Genomic DNA, 23,202 nt, shown 5'->3' with positions numbered 1-23,202 from the left:
ATTTAGAGAGGCTGGGGGAGGGGCAACGCTGGCCATCAGCTACAGGAAAGCAAAGACTCTCTTCCTGCGAGGATACAAGACATACAGCTGGGACTGTCAACATTATCTTGGAGCATAAACAGAGGTTTAGTTTAATGGCTCATTAAATGTAATTACATTCACAAAGTCATACTCTGATAGCATCCCACGTGCTTACACACTACAGGGATGGGCGCATGCAAGAAAAACAAAGCCCAGGGCCCGCTCCTGTCCTCAGGCGCACATGTCCAATCCCTGCTAAAGTTATGGAGAGTTGCACATCTCTAGATCCTCAGCTAGCTTCCAAGGACCTGCAGTGATTTACACCAGGATCCAGCCCCAGTGGAGTTGCCTTAATTTTTAGGTAGCAAAACAAAAGCAGCCTAGTTCTCTCTTTCATAAAACCCTCATTAGTATGCAGGTGTGCCCTTCAGATGGGCACAGCACTCAGCTGCCACTCTGACAGGGTGACTAACATTGACAGGCATTGCCTGTCTGTCTGTCACTAGGAGAGTGGGAGCTTTGGTGCCCATCTAGTGGCTGAGCCACAGAAGAATCCCTTACCTCTTCCAGCCAATAGACTTAGTTCATTCTCAACTTATTTCTGTCTAGCTGTGGTACTTCTCTAGCCCCCTTAAACCTTGGGGTATCTGAGCACTTCACAATCTTTAGTGTATTTTGTCCTCACGACACCCCCGGGAGGCAGGGCAGTGCTATGATCATCACTGTACAGATGAGGGAAACTGAGGTACAGAAAGGCTACGGTTACACAGGAAGCCTGTGGGAGAGCAGGGGATTGAACAGAGGTCTCCACAGTCCCAGGCTAGTGCCTTAATGGCTGGAACACCCTTCTTGCTAGAGTTCTAGCAATGGAGGCTTTTAGCTCTGAAGATCCCACATTCAAACCTCAATGGTGGCTTAATCAGGATCAGTTTTACTTCCATGTAATCAAAATTAGACAAAGAAATGCATTCTGGGGTGGGGAAATAGCATACTAGCTGCACAAAGTGACCGAGAACCTAGGTAAGGGCTGCCTCCAACAATACCTGCCCTCTGCTGCTGTCCTTCACCATTGGATTTAGATCTGGATAAGGCACTAAGCCAACACTGGTGGCCCTGGGAAATAACCATCTTAGACATGGGCCAGGGTCAAATGTATTGGATCTCTTAGCAGCGTTTGACACATTGGTCATGGAGTGCTGCTGACTAGCCTCAGAGACCTGGCAGAAGCAGATGGAGTTGTTTTACTTGGTCCTTCTTACAAGATGGAAATGAAATACCATTTAAAACCTGCTGAGCAAATATTGGAACCATAACTTCTCTTTTGGCAATCAAACAAAAGGATCATCCGAGCCTGCCTAGGCATGGCACCATTCAAATCTCCCCCAGTCCTCCCCATTGGCCAGGACCAGTCAAACCAGTCCCAGCTCTACCCCAGGGTCAGGACTAGCCAAATCTAACCTGGCTCTGCCTACTATATTGGCACTGTAGAATAGATTCATTGGGTCATAGAACTGTAGAGCTGGAATGGACCTGGAGAGGTCATCAAGTCCAGGTGGCAGGACCAAGTAACCCTAGACCAAGAGTGGGCTAACTATGGCCCAGGGGCTGCATCCAGCCCTCCAGATGTTTTAATCTGGCCCTCGAGCTCCCGCTGAAGAGCGGGGTCCGGGACTTGCCCCGCTCCAGCCAGGGAACGGGGTTGGGGGCTTGCCTCATTCCACACAACTCCCAGAAGCAGCAGCATGTCCCACATCCAGCTCCTACGCATGGGGCAGCCAGGGGGCTCCGCACACTGCCCTTGCCCTGAACCACGGCCAATGGGAGCTTCAGGGGTGGCACCTGTGGATGGGGCAGCTCGCAGAACTACCTGGCTGCACCTCCGCGTAGGAGCCGGAGTGGGGACATGCTGCTGCTTCTGGGAGTTGCTTGAGGTAAGCTCACACTAGAGCCTGCACCCCTGACCCCCTCCCATGCCCCAACCCCGTGCCCGACCCCTGATCCTCCTCCCGCCCTCCGAACCCCTCGGTCCCAGCCCAGAGCACCCTCCTGCTCCCCTAACCCCTCATCCTCAGGCCCCCCCCAGAACCCTCACCCCCCACACCAACCCCAGCCAGGAGACCCCTCCCGCACCCTGAACTCCTCATTTATGGCCGCACCCCAGAGCCCACACCCCCAGCCGGAGCCCTCACCCCCTCCCACACCCCAACCCCCAATTTCGTGAGCATTCATGGCCCGCCATACAATTTCCATACCCAGATATGGCCCTCAGGCCAAAAAGTTTGCCCACCCCTGCCCTAGACCATCCCTGACAAGTGTTTGTCCAGCCTGTTCTTCAAAACCTCCAAACCTCCCTTGGAAGCCTATTCCAGTACTTAACTATCCTTATAGTTAGAAACATTTTCCTAATATCTAACCTACATCTCCCTTGCTGCAGATTAAGCCCATTAATTCTTGACCTACCTTAAGTGAACATGGAAAACAATTGCTCTCAATCCTCTTCATAACAGCCCTACCACAACTGAAGACTTATCAGGTCCCACCTCAGTCTTCTTTTCTCAAGACAGTTTCTCTGAATTTTTTTATCCTTCCCTCACAGGTCAGATTTTCTAAAGTTTTTGTCATTTTTGTTGCCCTCCTCTGAACTCTTTCTAATTTGTCCAAATTTTTCCTAAAATTGGCACTCACAACTGGACACACTACACCAGCTGAGGCCTCACCAGTGCCAAGTAGAGTGGGACAGTAACCTCCTGGGTCTTACATATGATACTCCTGTTAACCCATCCCAGAATGATATTAGCCTTTTTTGCAACTGCACCACATTGTTGACTCATTCAATTTGTGATCCACTCTAACCCCCAAATCCTTTTCAGCGGTACCACCATCGAGCCAGTTATTCCCTGTTTTGTAGCTGTGCATTTGATTTTTGGTCCCTCAAGTGGACTACTTTGCACTTCTCTTTATTGAATTTCATCTTGTTGATTTCAGACTAACTTTCCAATTTGTTGAGATCATTTTGTATTCTAATCCTGTCCTCCAAAGTGCTAGCAACCCCTCCCAACTTGGCATCATCTACACATTTGATAAACATAACTCTCTACTCCATTATCCAAGTTATTAATTAAAATATTGAATGGTACTAGACCCAGGACTGGCCCTGCGGGACTCCACTAGATATATCCTCCCAGGTGGACAGTGAACCATTGATAACAACTCTTTCAGTATGGTCTTTCAAGCAGTTGTGCACCCACCTTCTAGTAATTTCCCCTAAATCACATTTCCCTAGTTTGTTTATGAAAATATCATATGGGACTGTGTCAAAAGCCTTATTCAAATGTCTGAGTTCAGTTCCTGTAGCTCTTAAAATATCATCACACTATTCCCTACAAAAAGACAAAAGCATTTGTTTTGCTTTGTATCCCTGTCTTCTGCCCTAGTCACATCACCTTACAGCCACCTTTCAGGCCAAGGACTCCTCCCTTATTTACTCACCAGATAGGTCGCTGTTAATTTATGCAGACCACTCCCTTTGCATCCCATCCCTGCTGCCCCTTGGAACTCTCGCATGACTTTAACACAGGTATAATGCCCTCAATTCCAATGGAGCTACTGCTACTGTCAACTGGTATAAATGAGAGGGGAATCGGGTCCTCAGATATGAGGCCTGGTTTCCCAGCTCACCGCCTTTACTCATTCTGCAGTGGATCCTCCTACATTTTAAAGTGTGATAACATATCCCAGGGTGGCCAGATATTATGTCATCATGTCGTAGGTCTGACCTTTGACCCTGTGAACAGAACTGCACCCTGCTGTGGGCTAATGGTTGCACAGAGTTCCCCCCCCCTCCCAACTGTCTCTGTTGCAATGAAAACCCTCTTGGGACCAATTCTCCTTTTACTGCTATCGGTGTTGCACTGTTGGAACTCCATGAGGCTTGATTCTGAGCTCATTTATGCTGGGGTACATGAGGTATAACTCCAAATAAGACAATGGATTTGGGCTTTAATCCTTACTTATGCTCACCAATGTGAGTAAAGGGGATGCAATCTGTCTCTGTGCACGCCATGGACAGGGTACTAATCCCACTTAATGAGTGAATGAGAGGTGGGTCTCTGATGCAGAACTCTGCATGGAAGACACCCAAGAGATATATATTTATGCTGGGAGAATGAGGTTTGCAGTGAAACCACCCAGAGACACACCACCCATATCCCTGATAGATTTTGACTTTGCAGAATGAAAAATGTGGCATGAACTCTCTTAACATTTCCAGCAGATGAAGCATGAAACACACTTTCAAGAAAAAGACAGTAATGGAGCTGCGCTAAATATTTCATCTCAGTAGCAAAACAGCCATGTGAAAGGTCAGCACTTCAATCTGCGAGCAGCTCAGCCAGGGTCTCAATTTCTGCTCTTGTAGCAGATGTGCAGGAAAGGAAATCAGATGGGGGGGTGGGAGGGGAGGACAGACAAGATTGTGTGCCTATTGTTGTCTGTCTAAGCTTATCTATCTTCATTTAGTGGGGGTGACTGGCAGCCCTGGTGACTAGCGTCCTGGATTTATCCACAGGACACACACAACAATGGGCCAGGGTGGGTCTATTTCTGTTTATGTCTATTGTTAAATTAACTGATCTTGCTCAGGCCACAAGTAACATTTTTTGATATTTGATATTTATAGCTCCTTCCCTTGTCAAGGAGAGGGTTGGTAACTGGGCCATGACACCCCTACCCACACTTATCTCTAGGGTGTTTCGTGACTGGAATTGAGCAGCCAGGTGCCTGAAAGAAATTCCAAAGGGAGGAAAGACCTAGGTCTCGCTGAGATCATCAGGCATTCATTCAGGGAAATCCTCTGGCCTGTGTTACACACAATTGTCCCTCCTGGCCTTAGAATCTATTAACCTGATCTTTGTCTATGGTAACTTCTGTCATAACTCATTCAATAGCCTTATATACTTGGATTCCCCTTCTTCCATTGTCAAATCCACCTCTGTTCAGAGCAGCGCAAACACGAATCTGTCTTTCAAAGAAACTATGAGTTTTCCAGGTCTCAGCCTCTACTAGACTGTTGTTCATACCCCAAACCATTAGGAGACAAAATGATGAGGAAAAGTTTGTTTTTCATCTGGGCAAGGGCCTTGTTGGACCACTTTGGAGTGAACCTTTTACTTGGAGCAGAGTGGGGAGTGGTGTGGCTGCTAAAGCCAATGAGGACACCACATTGAAGAACCCACGGCATGGGATATCAGTAACCCACACTGCAGTTTAACAAGGGCTCCTGAGTCATCTGCTCGCAGCCCTTCATCAGCACTATGTCCATCACTACAGCCTGATCCTGCTCTCGCTGCACTAGGAGTAACCCCACTGAAGACTCACCACTGTAAAAATCCCTGGCATGAGGAGACTCAAGCCTGTTGTCTCATTAATTAATTTCCACTAGTGGCAAATGCTAATCTCCCATTATCACAATCTCTGGTTTATAAACAAGTGAAAACCCTTCCTACCCATTTAATGAGCCTATTATACTTCCTAGATCACTAGCAAAACTGCCCAGCTTAGTACAACTCCTGACCCTTCTGAGGCTCTATTAATGCTAATTAACTAAAAATCAGGCTCAGGAACAGCGCAAATATTGACAAGTCACAAACAGCATCACATTTAAAAATGAAGCTTCTTAGGGCAGATCATTCAGGGAACTGGCGGAGGACAGTAATAGAACTCTGTGTGTACTGATGGACTATTCCACAGCATATTTGAAAGTCTCTACAATATACAGACAGAATCAACAACAGAGAGGAACTCCAGCTGTATGGCTAAATGTTACTATAGACACTTTTGCAGCAGGGGACAGAAATTCAGCCTCCAGGATGAGCTTAGAGGAAACAAGCCCCACCAATGGTGAAGCAGTCACCCATAGGGTGCAGGCAGTAATGTTCAGGCTAAACCCAGCTCTCCTTCCTAATTATGGACTGCAGCGAGAGACAACACAGAGATCCCTGGGAACAAAGGGATCTGATTTCCTTCATTTCAGCAAATCAGGCGGATGAGGCGGTCATTCGACTATATGTATAGGAGAGCAAGGTTGGGGCTCTGCTGAGCTACCATGTCCCTGCTGTCCAGCACACCTGCAGAGTGAGCCTGGTGGAATCCCCATCACCTGGGACTTTTCAAACTTAGCCTAGGTAAAGCACAAGAAGTGCTGTAGGGGACAACCCTAGCCTGGCACAGAGATGGGCTTGCTAAATCCTTCCCCTCTCTGCCTGCTAGGATTCTTCAAGGAGAGGGTGTTACTGCTTTAAAAACACAAACACACAAGTTAGCCAAGAAATCGGAAAGTCCAACATGGCAGTTTGGGCTCTTGCAAGGCGCGGCAGGCTGCCGCCAGCCCTCCTACCCTTCAGTGGGGCTCCCCAAAGCAGAGCTCTGGAGCGGACGGGAGGAAATCCAGCTCGGAAACAAATAGCCCAGTGTCAAGAGCTCACCCCGCTGCTCTCCGATCATTCCCCGCAGCCATGCGAGTGCTTCACCATTCACCAATGGCCAGATCTGACTTTTCTTCCTTTTCTATGCACCCTCCTAGTCTTTTTTCCCTTTTATAGGAAGCGGGGTGGGGGGATAGCAAGAGATTTCAGTTAAATTTCCTAGCTAAGGCGCCTGGCAGGGCTGTCAGCGAAGAGGAGCCATCCCCAGCATAACAGCCAAGCACTTTCCCCCGGGCCGGGAGGGGGGGGGGCGCTCCATGCAAGAGGGAAAGACCTCGCCGAGAAGTTTGCAGAAGGAAATGTCTCGCTGCCTTCTGGACACAGCTCCCCTTTTGCACCGGATTCTCCAGACCTCTCCTCTCTGGCCACACAGCCTCCCCCCAGACAGAGAGACGCCCGCCCCCAGGAAAGCAGCTTACCTTGCAAGCGTCTGCTCCGAGCGATCGCCTCCCGCCTGCTCTGCAGGCCGGACGGGCTGCGAGGCAGGGGCTGAGCTGCTGCTGAGGTAGGAGGTGATGGAAGCGGCTTCAGCTCTCTGAGCCTCGTGTATATTTCATGGCTGCGGTAAGCGCCCCTCGGCTGCAGGGGGCGCCCTGCTGCACCGCCTGGCCCCCGCCCCCCTACAGGGCGGTAGCGGGGTGGGGGGTGTCGACGGGACGAGACAATGGCATCAGAAATCCCGCTCCGAGCTCACTCGCGGGAAGCCACCGAGGATGCAACGCGGCGAGCAAGTGCACTGGCCAGGGGTGGCTCCCCCGCCCCCGCTGAGCCGGCCGACCGTGCCGCCGAGGGAGGAAGGAGGGCGGCCCGCCGGGGAGGCGGGGGCCACAGGAAAAGCAGGAGCCCAGAGCGGGGCTGCGACTTGCCCCAGCGCAGCTTCGAACTCGCGGTGCGGGGACAGGCGCCAGGCTGGAGCCAGGGGCACCCACAGGCAGCAGTATCCCGCCTGGGAACGAGCAAGCCGGGCGCGGCCCCGAGGAGTCAGAGACAGCCCCGCCCCCGCTCCCGACGGGTGGATCGAAAACAGCAGCTCCCGAGAGAGTCCCGCCGAGCGTCCGGAAGCTTCAGAGCAGGCAGGGAGCCAACGGGTTAATCCCCGCCCTGGTACTCAGCCCAGCGCGCCAGCCGTGCAGGGCGCCTGCCATTGTTCCCGCGCCCAGGGCCACCAGCCGCCCCCAGCCCAGCCGGGCCTCACCGTGCCCTGTCCATGGTGCTGGAATCCCAAGCCGCCCTTCCTCCTCCAAGTCATCTGTATTTCCTGTACACCTCTGCTCTGAATTCCCCACCGCTGCCACCAGCACCCCCAGGACAGCTCGGCTCTGTGCAGTTGCTAATGAAATCTTTGACCTTTGACCCTGGCCAAACTACACCGAGCATTATGGGGGCAGGGGGTTCTGAAATCAAGCTGCCCATCTGCTTATCCCTCCCGGTTTTGGTAGGCCTGTGAGCTGCTTTGATCCAGTGCCAAGCGTCCCACATAATGTAGTCCTGGCTACCAACTCAAAAGCGGGATCCGTGCTTCAAAAGGGCCAGAAAGGAAAACAGATGCCAAAGGCTGGACTTGGGCTTTGCCTGAGGCCTAGACAGGATTCGCACATGGATGAGATACAGATGAGACGGGGATATGAAAGCCAGCCACAGGATTTTCTCAGATAAGATTACGCTCTGGTCTATTACCGTTTGCAGAATAGAGCCTATCTTTGGCACACTTTAGTCCTGCACAAGAGGGCTTGTTACAAGACACTACTTCTGTTCCTAGTAGCTCCAGCCCTCACTTATATAACTGTTCACTCCCACCCCCAAACAGTGTTCTGAAGGATGGGGCAGAATTTAAGCTACAAACCTTCCTTTATTTTATAGGTAAGCTAAGATAAAGGGAATCAAATTTCATGCTTCAGGCCATAAGCCAAGTACTGTAGTGATCAGGAAGGAGCTTTTCCATCCATGTATGTTAGTGTACAATTACCTCAGTACATTAGGAATGTTCTTTTTGCTTTCCTCTTTTGAATTTCCTATTTTGAGTGGTGCCAGAGGTAGCATTCTGGACTCAGTAGTCCAGGAGTCTGAGAGCTGGCAGTCTGGTCTAGTCAATAGTCACTGGATTGGGAAACCAGCGATCTGTTCCCAACTCTGCTACTGATCTGCTGCATGACCTAGAACAAGTCATGTCACCTTTCTGGACCTCAGTTTCCTCATCCCTAAAATGACAATAGTGATACTGGCCTTCTTTTGTAATGTACAGATAAATAGCACTACAGAAGAGCTAATGGCTTTAAGAGGGCAAAGTAATATCTGTTTTGTCCATACTGTATTTCCTGTATTCCCATTGCCATAAGTTAAGGCATCTGACTGTTAGCATCCAGCATCTCCTCCTTGATCCAGACAGGAAGTTATAATTTCATTTCTGGCCCTCATATTCTGTTGTCAAAATATTGATGGTGGTGTCACAGATTCAGCATTATGACTGCCTAGCACAATCAGAAGGCACAGGTAAGCTGGGGAGAGAATAAATCTGTGTTTGAATGAGAGCTAGCAAAAGGACAAGGGAATAAAACATAATGCACCTATATTCTTCTCACTGTGGTATATAAGCACCACCCACCCACCCACAGAGTGAAGGAATTACTCCCATTTAATAGGCCAATCCATTTTATGAAATCCTATGCACTGAGGGCTAGTAAATTCAATAAGGATTCAAGCAAGAAAAATAGATGTGCCGAATACGCCTGTGGATCATAGTAGAGAGACACATCCCATTAGCTTTGTTTCTGTGTTGCCAATGTAGGTTAACACCAACCACAGCTCCACAGAGAATGACCACGGGCCTGAGAAAGAACTTCATCAGGAATAGCTAAAAACAAGATGTGAAGAACACTATTGTAGCCATTAGAAAATGCACGGGGAAATGGAGACAAGCAGAACGTAATTACTACACTGAAGTCAGGGTGGAAGGATACCACCCAGCTTCTTGGAAAAAGAGTGTCATAAATATAAAGGGAAGGGTAACCACCTTTCTGTATACAGTGCTATAAAATCCCTCCTGGCCAGAGGCAACATCCTGTTACCTGTAAAGGGTTAAGAAGCTCAGCTAACCTGGCTGGCACCTGACCCAAAGGACCAATAAGGGAACAAGATGCCTTCCCCCTAACAAGATTTGAAAGTTTTTGTTTGTGCTCTTTGTTTATGTGTTTGTTCTCTCTTGGGACTGAGGCCAGACAGAAATCCATCTTCTCCAACCCATCCTAATCCAAGTCTCCAATATTGTAACCACTATAGGTAAGCCAGGCAAGGCGGATTAGATTATCTTTTGTTTTATGTGAATTTTCCCTGTGTTAAGAGGGAGGTTTATTCCTGTTTTCTGTAACTTTAAGGTTTTGCCTAGAGGGGGATCCTCTGTGTTTTGAATCTGAATACCCTGTAAAGTATTTTCCATGCTGATGTTACAGAGGTGATTCTTTTATCTTTTAATTAAAATTCTTCTTTTAAGAACCTGACTGATTTTTTCTGTGTACTTAAGATTCAAGGGTTTGGGTCTGTGTTCACCTGTACAAATTGGTGAGGATTATTATCAAGCCTTCCCCAGGAAAGGGGGTGTAGGGTTTGGGGGGGGGATGTTATGGGGAAAGACGTCTCCAAGTGGGCTCTTTCCCTGTTCTTTGTTTAAAACGCTTGGTGGTGCTAGCATACTGTTCAAGGACAAGGCAAAGTTTGTACCTTGGGGAAGTTTTTAAATGTAAAGCTGGTAAGAATAAGCTTGGGGGTCTTTCATATGGGTCCCTACATCTGCACCCTAGAGTTCAGAGTGGGGAAAGAACCCTGACAAAGAGCCATGGGAATCCCACTGAGGGTTGGGCCTCACTCAAGATCCCTTCAGTGATAACAAGCATAGCGTTGTGTCAGGGTACGGGTTGAAAGAAGAAATCCCCCTACTAAACAACTACTGACTAGGCCTGACCCCAATTCCAGTGTCGCTTGTGAAATCTCAGAAGACCCCAGCTCATGGTGGAAGAGCTGCAAATGCTAAGAGATTTCTTATTCCCTTGGTGCCAGTGTGTCAGAGCAACAGGGCTCTTCTGTTGGCCCACCCTCTTAGCAAATACTGAAATCCTACAGGGCATGATGGATTCCTGCTGACAAACTGACAGCTGTGGTTCATTAGCTTCACCCTGGATGTAGGAGAGGTAAGCAGGATGGGAGCCGAGATCTTTGCATGGAAGCTTCAGGAACACTTCAAGTTGAGGTTTACATGTCGTTGTTCCTACCACCAATAAAGCCAAAGCCCAGGAAGGGCATAACTTTGGGCTAAATTAATTGCCCAGGAACTGCATTAACATTTATTAAAGGTGCCCATTGCAGCCTTGTGTCCTTCCAGAATATGGAGAATAGCTAAATTTCAGCCACTGAAACCCAGCAAATACAGAGTTAAGTTACACGCCACTCTGCAATGCAGCCTTAACTCTGCCCCTGGAGCTGCTAATGGCCACTGGTAATGGGTCAGCAAGGGGAGAGAGTGTGTACACACACACGCAACGTACTAACTAGCCAGGAGGAAGAGTAAACAGAACATGCCACAGTGTGTTGTATACTGCAAATCTGAATCCCAGCATTTCTCTTTATACACTCCAGCTATCATTCATTATGTTCAGTGCAGCTGCACCGAATGGCACAGGGATTAGTTGGAGCAGGTCACCAGATCTATCTCTGCAAGATGAAAAGAAGGGCATGTGTACCTGTGACACCCACTTCTTCCAGGAGGAAATAACTGCACAGGGTGTAGAATCAGAACCTAGGAGGGCAGATTCTGGACAGAGCCAGGTAGGAACTCCCACAACATATGCTCCATCACATCCAGGACTCACTTAAAAAAAAAAAAAAAGTAAGATTTCAAATATTTTCCCTTAATGTGATGTTACCCAAGCAGTAATTAATAAGCATCTGCTACAACATTCACCTACTTTTAATACCCAGACTGTCGCATAAATCTGCCTTCCACCTCCAGCTGGCCTCACCCAGCATGTTTAACAATGCCAGCAGGATACTTCCTTGCAGTTAGAAAAGGAGGACTTGTGGCACCTTAGAGACTAACCAATTTATTTGAGCATAAGCTTTCATGAGCTACAGCTCACTTCATCGGATGCACACTGTGGAAAGTGTAGAAGATCTTATTATATACACACAAAGCATGAAAAAATACCTCCTCCCACCCCACTCTCCTGCTGGTAATAGCTTATCTAAAGCGATCACTCTCCTTACAATGTGTATGATAACCAAGTTGGGCCATTTCCAACACAAATCCAAGTTTTCTCACCCCCCCCCCTTGCAGTTAGTATTCTCCACCCTCTTCTCCGGCACAGTTTTTAAATGCCTAGCTACAACATTGGACATGATCTCTTCTCTTGCCAGGAAAAAAAACACCACACACAAAAAACAAAACAAAAAAAAAACTAGGACATATTTTGCTCTCTTAGGACATAGAGTCTAGATCACCCTGCACTTCCTGCAGCCAATAATACCAGTGCAAAGTGAGTGTAAATAGGGTGACGGATGCTACTAAATTAGGGCTTGGCTACACTTGCAAGTTAGAGTGCATTAAGTCAGCCCTGGGTGCCCTAACTCCTGAGGTGTCCACACTGGCAAGGCAGATGTCCCCACATTTTCCACAGGAGTTCGTCCTGGAAGATCTTGCTGCTGAGGGTGACCTGGGAAGAAAGGGAGGGTCTTCTACTGCAATGTGGATTCTGCCCTGGCCCATATGCAGCTTGCCTGTGTGCAGCAATGGTCCCCCCTGCCTGTCACAGCAGCTGTTGGTACTCCAAGGCACAGAATCCCAGAGGACAGTACAGCCATGAAACAATCAGTCCCCCTTGCCCCTGTGCTTACTCACCATTTTGGTGCTTCTGTGCGCTTGCTTTGGGATGGGCAATTTCTGCTATTGTGTACACTGTACTTGTCTTTAAGTACAGGCGAATCATTGCTCTGTCTGGTGTGAGCAATGCTGCCTCGGTTGAGTGTTGCATTTTGGCTTTACAGATGCAGCCTTGAGATCCCAGCCATCCTTGTTATCAACAGCCAAAAGACTCCAAAGAATCAGGAAACGTCCGCAAAGACGACCTGCTGCATGAAGTCATCAGCAGTCCCTTAATGAAAATCAAAGTGCAGGAGTGATGGGAGAGTGAAAGGAGGCTGTGTCAGCAGAATGCGGATTGCCAGCATCAAAGCATGGAGCGGCTACTAAGCATCATGGAGTGCCAAGCGGACTCAATACAGGTGCTCGTAGCAATGCAGAGGGAGCACATCCGCACCCACCCCACCCCTTGTCCCAAAAAATTCCCTTGTTCCCCCATGTCACCGCCAACCCACTTCCCTGACATCTGGGTTCTTATCGCCACCAGCTGCCAGCCCTGCAATCTCCATCACCATGCATTTTAGCCAGCCTGAAGTGCAGCACTCATTGCTTGGCACTTCAGACAGGAAGGCTGAGTTTGATAACAGGACATACACAAATCTCCGATTGTCCCGTTCCCCACTGCACCCCACCCCCTTCCCTTGTCCCACACAGCACAGATGTGTTATGCCCTTTCAATTTCCCTAGCAGTTGTTTTTTCAAAGCCAAAAAATCATTTATTGAAATATTCTTTATTATTGCATTAAGTAAAAGATACCATAGCCCAGGAAAGCAACAGGTACTGCAAGTCAGTGCATCATATGTAGCAAACACAAATTCCTACCAACATTAGAACCACTGCACTTCACTCCCGTGCAGGGTACCAAATATTACCTCAAATTGCTCCCTCAAGGCGTCCCTGATCCTTACAGCCCTGTGCTGGGCCCCTCTAATAACCCTGATCTCTGGCTGTTCAAATTCAGCCTCCAGGTGTTGAGCCTCCGAGGTCCATGCCTGAGTGAAGCTTTCAGCCTTCTGTTCACAAATGTTATGGAGGGTACAGCACACGGATATAACTGTGGGGGATGTCGTCATCTGCCAGGTCCAGCTTCCCATACAGACAGCGCAAGCGGCCCTTTAAATGGCCAAAAGCACACTCCAGTGTCATTCTACACCAACTCAGCCTGTTGTTGAACCACTCCTTGCTGCTGTCAAGGCTTCCTGTGTAGGGTTTCATGAGCCACAGCATTAAAGGATAAGCAGGGTCTTCAAGGATCACAATGGGCATTTTGACTTCCCCTATGGTGATCTTCTGGTCTGGGAAGAAAGTCCTGGCTTGCAGCTTCCTGAACAGGCTTGTATTCTGAAAGATGCGTGCGTCAAGCACCTTTCCGGACCAGCCTGTGTTAATGTCAATGAAATGCACGCTGTGATCCACAAGTGCCTGGAGAACCCCAGAGAAATACCCCTTCCAATTTATGTACTCTGAGGCTAGGTGGGTGGTGCCAGAATTGTAATGTGTCCCATCTATCGTCCCTCCACAGTTAGGGAAACCCATTTGTGCAAAGCCAGCCACAATGTCATGCACGTTACCCGTAGTCATGGTTCTTCTGAGCAGGATGCGATTAATGGCCCTGCAAACTTGGATCAACATGATTCCAATGATAGACTTTCCCACTCCAAACTGGTTAGCGACTGATCGGTAGCTGTTTGGAGTTGCCAGCTTCCAGATTGCAATAGCCACCTGCCTCTCCACCGGCGGGGCAGCTCTCAATCTCATGTCCTTGCGCCGCAGGGTGGGGGTGAGCTCAACACACAGTCCCATGAAAGTGGCTTTTCTCATCTGAAAGTTCTGCAGCCACTGCTCGTCACCCAGACTTGCAGGATGATGTGATCCCACCACTCGGTGCTTGTTTCCTGAGCCCAAAAGCGGTGTTCCACGGTGGTGAGCATGTCCGTGAATGCCACAAGCAAACTCACATCTGCGTTATGTGAGTCGACATCGGACTCTTCACTGTAGCTTAAGGAGTAATTCAACTGCAATTCGTGATGCGCTGGCGAGACCGATCAGCATATTCCTCAGGACTTCGGGCTCCATTCCTGCAGACCAAAAGGGAAGACAGAGCGCGCAGTACAAAAAACGTTGAAAGATGGTGCCAAATGTGGACGGAAGCACAGGGATTGCTGGGATGCGAAGTGATGCATTACAGGGCATTGGGACAGGATGCTCCCCTGCCCCCTTCCCAGATGCGACAGCACCAGTATCTTATACCAAGAAACAGCTGAGGCACATTATACTGCAACGCTGAGATGATCTAGGACTGCCTGATACAGGAGACAGCATGAGAGAGAGAGCGTGCGCGCGCTCAGTGTTCCTTTATACTCTCTCACACACAGTTACTAAGGGCAGGATGTGCCCCTTACTCATTACCTTACCCCTAAGGAATGAAATGAGACTTTCCATACACTGCCCCTTTTTGTTCATGCGCTCATTACCCTTGTCACTTCTCCCGTCACTGCCACGGCAGTCCGGGATCTCCCCAAACCTTCCCAGCTCTTTGCTAAAGGAAGCTCAGAGTTAACACAGTTTTCCCTTCTGCAAAAGGCTCTCATCAGACGTGGATCAACCATCTTGCTCATCAGTGATTCACCTTTCCAGAAGCAAGCAAAAATTGAGCCCAATTGTTCATGCAAGAAACATATGCAAAAAGCATCCTCATTGTTCTGTGAGACAGGCCCTTGGAGAAACCATGGCTGGGGAAGGAAAGCATTGCAATACTTCAGCCACAGAGCTAAAGCCCCAGTGGATATCAATCAGTGGAGCTCCACTGCCATTGAGCTGTGCTGATTTACAGCAGCAGAGGATCTGGCCTGCAGACTGGAAAGAGTTAAAATTCAAATCTGGGAGAACGCGCATAGGCAGAGGCAGCATGATTCTTGGGTTAACAAAAAGCAGCAACAATTGGATCTGAAGCCTGAGGAATGCAAATAGCTCTGTTAGTTTGTTTACTGCCTTCATCAACATGCAAACACCACATCAAATACTGAGGGGCTGCTTTGGTTTCCCAGACAGACGCCACCAGATCCAATCACAAATAAATGTTGATGGTAACAACACTTGATATACTTAATACTGTGTAACTACAGCAAGTGGTAGCCAAGGCACTCAATTCCCTGACACTCCCAACCCTACATACAGGCACCTCACCCATTCTCCATGGAGTCTCAGCACCTGACTCTGTTCCTGGGCCAAGCCTGCTCCGTTGTGCACTTTTGCCCCATCACAAGATCTCCAGCACCAGGAACAAGAGCAGAAGGGGAGCGCTTCGGCCCAGATTCAGTAAGCATTTAGGCCATCTCAGTGAGGTTGAGGGGGCTTGAGCTTAAGTGCTTTGCTGCTTCCAGGGCTCCAGCAGCAGAATGGTTATGGAGCAGTTAGAATTACAGTTAGGAGCAGGGGAGATACGTGTGACCTTTAAAATGACAGACCCAGATGGCTATATCGCTCCACTCCCTACACAACAGCTGCACAGCACACTGCATATGGCAACCCCTCATGACCATGAGTGAGCCCCCAATGCCCTGGCAGAGCTCTGGAGAAGGAGGGCAGGTGGCCAAGCACTCATTTGTACTAGACAGGCACATGGCTCTTGGTGGTGGAGTTAGGCCCTTTCTTGCACAAGCTCCAAATTCATTCCTGATACAGGTTTCAGAGTAACAGCTGTGTTAGTCTGTATTCACAAAAAGAAAAGGAGTACTTGTGGCACCTTAGAGACTAACCAATTTATTTGAGCATGAGCTTTCGTGAGCTACAGCTCACTTCATCGGATGCATACTGTGGAAACTGCAGAAGACATTATATACACACAGAGACCATAAAACAATACCTCCTCCCACCCCACTCTCCTGCTGGTAATACCCTCCGCCCCCCCCGCCCCCCCGCCACAAACTCACTCTCCTTTTTGTGCTGGAAATGTCCCACCTTGATTTTCATGCACGTTGTAAGGAGAGTGGTCACTTTGGATGGGCTATTACCAGCAGGAGAGTGAGTTGGGGGGGGGGGGGGCAGAGGGTGAGAAAACCTGGATTTGTGCTGGAAATGGCCCAACTTGATGATCACTTTAGATAAGCTATTACCAGCAGAAGAGTGGGGTGGGAGGAGGTATTGTTTCATGGTCTCTGTGTGTATATAATGTCTTCTGCAGCTTCCACAGTATGCATCCGATGAAGTGAGCTGTAGCTCACGAAAGCTCATGCTCAAATAAATTGGTTAGTCTCTAAGGTGCCACAAGTACTCCTATTCCTGATACAGACACACACGAAGTCCAGCAGGAGTCAGGTTTATTGCAAGATGCTAAAGAAGTGGGTGGCTGTGGAAAGGTTCCCACGTATATTTTCTAGTGTCCCAAGGTAAACCTCTCTCCCTAAAGGAGGACAATACAATGATTGGTCCCCCTGTCTCTCAGGCTACCTGCAGAGCTATTACTGGGCCCTTTGCCCCACGCCACCACTCTGTCCTGCCCCAAGTCTGAGCTAGAACAGCCAGGGCAACCCCACAAACAGTACTTTAGGCACAAAGTGCATTATATAGAGAGCTAAGTACACATGTGATTTAATGCTGGAGGGGAGCGGTTTGTGATAGATGGAGACAGGCTTCTCCTGCAAGAGCTGGCAAGATAGAGGCCCCAGCTGAGCCTTGTTTACTTCTTCCTGAAGAAAGAATTATTCTGTCACATCCAATTGCCTAAGAGCTTCTTCCTAGGATGTGTTTGTTAGATCAATACTAGGGTGGCGCTGAGCTCCCATGGGTGCATGTGTGCCTGGGTACGCACAGAGCTACAGCAACCTGTGCAGGAGGGAAATCAGCCGGGCAGAGCTCTGCTGTGGCATTTATCTTAGGGAGGGAGAAGAGGAGGGATAATGCTCAAGTGGTGGTGTCCCAAGTGAGTTAGGTCATCGTCTGTAATGTCAGGAGAGATTAGCCCTCAGGTATTTTATAATGTAGAGATGCAATGAAGTTTCCCCTTTAAGCTCGGCTGGGCTGAAAGGTTTAGCTTACATCTGGGGACTGTTGGAGGTGAGGAAACAATACTGTTAACCTTTTATTACCTTTCACTTGTTAGATTATCAAGGGAATAATAGCAGAGGCTGGAGTGGTGCCATTTACCACCAAACAATTTCCAACTCATTCATACAACGCCCCTGTGATGTGAATCACCCCCGATCACAGAGGGTGCAGAGGAACAGAGCTAGAGGACACTAGCAAAAACAGTGCAAGCATTGACCTGAATTGCAAATAGCCATCTGACTCGACAACGCTCATACAGCTTTTGATTCACTACTCGTGAAGGGTCCTGGGACTGGGTTGTTGTCCACACACCCCGTCTAGGGACCGGTGGTTAGTCATCCAAATGCCCACACTCACACATGCCATGAAAGGTGTGGGAACCACAGAACAGCAGTTAGTAAGGACTCAGCCCAATGAGATTCATTCACCCAGTCAGGAAGTGCAACCACCGCCACGTGATTAACCACAGCCCACAAATACAGAAGAGCAAATAGTCATGAGAGCAGCTTGTGAACAGCTCTTAGGTTGAAAATGGTTCGCAAGGCGCTTAAGCATATGCCTAACTTTAAGCAAGTCTCTCATTGATTTCAAGGCACATGCTTAAGTACCTTGCTGAATTAAGGCCACAGTCTGTAAGTGAAACCATGCCAGCAGTGAATCTTTGCTTGAACGCGTTTACCAGATACAGAGCTCGGCGTTTCAAGCTAGAATTTGGCTTGGGAAAAAAACTCTTATTAAGAACAGGTTATTAAGAAGGGGCATTGAGGTGTCAGAAAGCTAACTTCGATTTGTCTGAGCCTTTCAAAATTGCATTTCAAATATGCACCTAGATTTTCTGCCCACCCCCCATGCTAAGCTCCAAGACCCAGATCCTCAAAGATATTTTGATTTCAATGGAACCAAGGAGACTAAATACCTGCGAGACTCTGAGCCAACACACGGCACTCAGGAAAGACTTGAGCCCAGATTGAGGATCTGGGCCGCACTGATTATGTCAAGTACCTGGCTACTTTAACAGCTGTGAGAGCATGTAATGCAGGTACCCTACAGAACTTGACACCTTCATTTTGCATCTCCCAACTTGTGATCACTTAAGTGTGCAACCTGAAGTCCTAACTCTGAAAAGTCTTATGCCTGGTCCTTAAATGTTACCCATGTGAGCAGCCCCTTGAATTTGATGGCCCAAATCCTCAGCTGATCCATTTACTTCCCTGGATCTACCCTAGTTTACACTCAGTTCCTAGTGCTCCTGGTTCTGCCCAGCTCTACTCAATTCCTTCTTCCCTTTCCCTGTGATAGTTTCCCTAAAAGATCCCTCTGCAGTTAGTTTTGAAGGGAGTTTTTCACTCCCCTAAGCAAACTGTTGTGCACTGCAGCTGGGGCAAAACAGCCTCTGCCTTTCACATCACCCTGAGATGACTGCATGGGTGAATATATGCAGGCACACGCACAGTATCTAGAAGCGCACATCCCACGCTCCATCACTCAGCAGAGCTCCTCCCAGGTTGCCTGTGAGAAATGAAAGCTTGAACCCGCCTAACAAATCCAGGCTGTGATAGACAAGGGAGGAGGCCTATTACGAGTCAGGGAACCCTCACAGAGGATAGCCTTATAAGCAGGAGATAGCTGCTGGCACATGGAAGCTGCAGCAGGAGCGCCTCTGTTGATCTTGCTGTGGCAGTGTGGCGGGTGAGTGCATGTGTAACGAGCACGGTGGAGCTCAGGCCAGTGGCTGGTGAAGAGGAGTCCATGTTTCCAAACACACCTTGCTCTAACCCACCACCCTTGCCAGCAATCTGCATTGTGCATGGCCCTTGGAGACTGAAATCCCCTTCCAGGGCTAGAGGCCAGCCTGAGGTGTGGTACAGAGACAGGGCTTGGCGTGGGGGGAGCCGGCATGCATAGAGAGGATCTCGCTGACCCGGACCACGCTTTTCACCAGCAGCAAAAATCACTTCATTTAAGTACAGTGAACACTGAGGCCAAGATTGTCAAAGATGCCCTATTGGGACGAATGGGAGTTGGATGTCCCGATTCAGTAGGGAACTTTGCGAGGGGCAGGAGCCTTTCTACCTGTAGCAGATAAAACACCAGCGTTAGAGAGGGCTTCACACAAATCCTTACGCAGGCCTTAGCCAGACTGCATGTTTGAATGAGACAGGTGGAATCCTAGCTCCCCTCCACCTCGAGGAGGGGCTCTGCAGACTCACCCCCACCATTAGCTTGGCCTAGTTCTGGCTGTTGCTAACTGACCAGAACAGCACTGTGCAGGGAGGGGCTGATGCTCAATCAATACAGCAGGTGGAAGCAGTACGAGAGGTAGATTTGTTTTCTCCCTCCGATGAGCACAAGTCTCAATATTTGATGAGCCGAGAGGCTTCCTCCAGATCTTAGCAGGATGAGGCTCCGCGGTGGGAGCAGCTTGCCAGAGGGATGGCAGGAGGGGCTTGAATGCAGCACCTCATGAGCAGGAATGGGAGATGCTGAGCTGTCCCTTAGATAGAGGAGTCAGAAACGTGATTCCTCTCACCCCCCACCCACCAGAGTATCCCACTTATTTCATTCCTACTGATTTCCTTCTCTCTGGCCCCTTCCTAGCTTTACTCACGCCCCTGGCTCTCTGGCCACACCATTTGGCCACTGGTAGCTTGGCACATGGACGATGCCCTCAACCCCCTCACTGTTTCTCCACCCATCTCTATCTCCCAACTCCTGTTCCCCTGCCCAGCCCCATGCCCACCCAGAGAGGGCACCCACAGGCACATTCGGAGACATTATAGGCTCCCCAGAGAGGAGCTTTATTAAATGGAGCTGGTTACTTCAGCACCTAGATGGAACTAGATAAATCCATGGAGGATAGGTCCATCAATGTCTGTTCGCCAAGATGGGCAGGGATGGTGTCCCTAGCCTCTGTTTGCCAGAAGCTGAGAATGGGCAACAGGGGATGGATCACTTGATGATTACCTGTTCTGTTCATTCCCTCTGGGGCACCTGGCATTGGCCACTGGGCTAGATGGACCTTTGGTCTCACCCAGGATGGCTGGCTGTTCTTATGGATGGCCACTTAGCTAACTGCCATAAGAGAAAACCTGGCAGCTTGGTGACAATTGACAGCTGGAGGATTTCAGCCTCCTCCCTCCCCCGCACTCAGGCTAGGGGTCACCTCACCAGAGCCCAGGATCCCAAGGGAAATCAGTGCTCTGTGACCTCAGCAGGAAGGAGAACTCAGGAATTATCAGTTGCTCAGGTGGGTTAAATGAACATCACTCCATTGATTTCAACTGAGGTCGACCAAGTTCCACCAGCTGAGGATCAGGGCCTGAGAAACCAGGGCAATCCTGGATCTGTTGAAAGCTAGATTAGCAAGGAAGAGGAGAGAACACTACTCCCTTTCCCTTTGTTATGCCCCCTCCTCCCCAGAACTGGCCCTCGGCACCATACAGGAGATTACACGGCTGGGCACAGCACTGCATAGGAAGGGAGCTCTCATCACAGCCCATAATCCAGCCCTCAGACCAGAGAGGTTAGGATCAGCTCTGGGATCATGGGTCTAGTCAACACCAGGCTCACAGACCAGTCAGCTAGGCAAAGCTGGGAGACTGTCGTGGTTAGACAAGGAGGGAGAGTCACCAAAGTGACAGACACCACTCAGTACTTTACTCCAGGGCCCTTCCCTCCGCCTGCCAAGCCACAGCTGGCTTCAGCTCAGCAGATTCTCTTCCATCATCAGGAAAGCTGTGGGTAAGGCAGCTTAATTTGGTAAGTAGAGAAAACATGCCGTCCGGGACCTGTGGTTCACATGGCTTCAGTGGCTGGTATTAGCCCACAATCCACAGCTCGGGATGTGCAGGGGCAGTCACAGGAGCTGAGCCCAGGCACAATGCGACTCAAAACAACAGCTCAGCCCTGCCCTTTTGCCTTCCTGGGGAAAGGGGGAAACAGATAAGCACAAGGGGAGAAGTTACAGCTCAAGATACAAGGAGGGAAGCAGTGAGAATTAGCCCCTTCTGTAGGAGGTCCCATTCAGACCTGCTCTGCAGAGCTTGTGCTGACATCAGTCCCCCGACAGGAACCCCACAGTGTTTGGTGTCTGCAGTTTAGTCCCATCCACCTCCAGGGCTGGAGCTCACACCTTCCAGCTCCTGACCGCTGCTTTGTCCATCAGGGCAGCATGTGCAGCTGGCCTATGCTTTATTCCCAAATACTCAGCATTCATGGAGCCAAAAGGCTCCAGCCATTCAATTGCACCTCAAGGTAGCCACTGGACCAGAGGTTCCCCAAGGGGATTTCAGGAGCAGGGTGCAAGGAGGAAAGTTCCCACAGGTCACTAAGCCAGACGCAAATTATGGCATCAGTGTTACAGATGCAGGCCTCACTGTTATAGGAGTTATGTAATGTCAGAATCACATGGTTTTTAACTGATGCTAAGTTTCTAGCTTGCCTGGTTGCACAGAAAGGCTTGAAAACACGATCCAAGTGTAACCACTGTCGTGGAACCTGCTTGAGTCTGCCAGCAGCCTGAGACAAGCTGGATCTGGCCCAGGGAGTTAGACCAGAAACCATTCTGCAACCCTAGGCCAGTTTCCAGATTCACCGATCATGATTCCCCCTTGCCTCTGAGTGTCCCTTTGCATCTGGGCACAATAACACCAGGGTTACTGCTTCATTCTCCCCCAGCCCGCCCAGTTTAAAGACTCCACCACAATGGGTCTGATGTTACCTTAACCCTGGGCTGGTTTATTATCCCACATAGGTGCCAACAGTCCTTGAAGGCCCCCCAAACATGACCCATTATCCCCACACACAATGCACCTAGCCCATAAGAGCCCCTTCACCCCGCCCAAGAGCTCACCTACTATGCCAGCTCCGGTGGGCTCTGCCACTCACAGCACTCCATAGCTCCCCACCTGTTCTTCTAGCCAAAACAGCCACCCCAGCTAGAGACCGCCATAGGCTTCCTCCTGACTTCTAAGCCTCTGCGTGGGGAAAATCACCAGACTGCCCCTCCACTAAGCTTCTCTCCTCACCCGCAGCCCTTTTCAGTTTCCTGGCCCAGGCTTTCTGCCTCAGCAGATTAGCCCCACCCCTGGTCTACTGCCCTTAGCTTTCCCCCAGGGACTGCCTACAACCCCCTCATCACAGCTGTCTTCCTTTCATTCATTAGCCCTAGGTGGCACCCCACCCTCTTAATCAGTTCAACCTGGGATGTAGCTGTGCTGGGGGGTGGGCGGCGGTGAGGGCTTACTTCACTTAAGGGGACAGCGGGGGGTGTTGGAACAATTTGTATAGCCAGGGTGCTGACAGCCATTGAACCAAACTGTAAACCTTGTATATGATGGAAACCGCTTCAAGGCAGGGGGTGCGGAAGCACCCCCAGCACCTATGGGGGCCAACCACCCTGTGAGAACTGGCAGCAATGCGAGGGATGTCAACAGAGCCACCCTGGAATCACCACTGCATAAGATCAGAACAGGCCCCTTTGAGAGGGCTGTCTGCTAGCAAGTGAAGGATGGTGCGATTGCATACAAAGGCCAGTGCATAGGCAAGGCATTCGGGCAGTGCTGCCCAGAAGAGCCTTGAAGCTCAGGACCCTGTCTCCGGAGCGTGGGTGGAAAGAGGATGTCAGTCTGAGGAGCAGATACTTTGGTCAGTAGCAGAATTCAAACCTGAACAGCTCCAGCTTTTCCCTCCCACTAGCATCCTCCTTCCACCCAGCTTCCATGTGTCCACTTGCCATTCCCTGCCCA

General features: G+C 49.6%; 1 protein-coding gene and 1 long non-coding RNA gene across 2 annotated transcripts in view; both read right to left on the bottom strand.

Annotated features, from left to right (window-relative positions):
* The window catches only part of FAM163A (family with sequence similarity 163 member A), a 62,812-nt gene extending 55,326 nt beyond the window's left edge, over positions 1–7,486 (bottom strand). Inside the window, exon 1 of the mRNA XM_043521161.1 lies at positions 6,923–7,486. The gene's annotated coding sequence lies outside the window, so the exon portion shown is untranslated. The remainder of the gene's footprint in view (positions 1–6,922) is intronic.
* An 11,583-nt stretch (positions 7,487–19,069) lies between these two features.
* On the bottom strand, positions 19,070–22,590 carry LOC122461460. Its single transcript, XR_006283367.1, has 3 exons — positions 22,308–22,590; positions 20,624–21,377; positions 19,070–19,528 (listed from the first exon to the last, which is right to left on the bottom strand). It is a non-coding gene; the product is annotated as an uncharacterized LOC122461460 (long non-coding RNA).
* Positions 22,591–23,202: the final 612 nt, after the last annotated feature.

This window comes from Chelonia mydas, chromosome 8 (assembly GCF_015237465.2).
Source record: "Chelonia mydas isolate rCheMyd1 chromosome 8, rCheMyd1.pri.v2, whole genome shotgun sequence".
NCBI classification, from domain to species: domain Eukaryota; kingdom Metazoa; phylum Chordata; order Testudines; family Cheloniidae; genus Chelonia; species Chelonia mydas.
Note: the sequence above shows the minus strand (reverse complement) of the source record. Positions and strands in the feature narration are given on the sequence as shown.